Source organism: Penaeus monodon, chromosome 21, assembly GCF_015228065.2.
Source record: "Penaeus monodon isolate SGIC_2016 chromosome 21, NSTDA_Pmon_1, whole genome shotgun sequence".
In the NCBI taxonomy this organism is placed as follows: domain Eukaryota; kingdom Metazoa; phylum Arthropoda; class Malacostraca; order Decapoda; family Penaeidae; genus Penaeus; species Penaeus monodon.
In genome coordinates, this window is record NC_051406.1 from 18,766,631 (window position 1) to 18,767,071 (window position 441).

The 441-nt window shown below is 36.5% G+C and overlaps 1 pseudogene; it reads left to right on the forward strand.

Moving 5' to 3' along the window:
- LOC119586290 overlaps positions 1 to 441 on the forward strand; it is a 6,988-nt pseudogene that overhangs the window by 1,235 nt on the left and 5,312 nt on the right.

Here is a 441-nt window from a genome sequence, read left to right on the forward strand (position 1 = left end):
TGAGTCTTACAGTTATTATTTATGACCTTGTCATTTCAGTATTTGAAAACAGTTAAGTAAGGTGAGGAAAAACTTAGTTCTTTTCTATTGTAATGCAAATTGTACTTTTTCCTAATTTTTGCAGATTAGCATTCAAGTTGATGTACATTACTGAAGCTTTGTATCTGAAAAGAATATAATACCCTTAAGCTAAAACAAATATTTACAGTAATCTTTCCTCTTTCCTTCAAAGTATTCTTTCACTAGCTCCTTTCCACAGCAAGTACGTTAATCGAGTTAATAATTGAGGAGCTGAATGCTTCTGGAAAGATTGAGGAAGCCCCCTCATTCTGCTCTCGGTACACTAGAGCGGCTTAACTGATGCGTGGAAACCTCGGAGTTCAGCTACATCTTGTCACTCTTGGCTCAGCGTTGCAAAGTAAGTAAGGCATGGCATTTTCA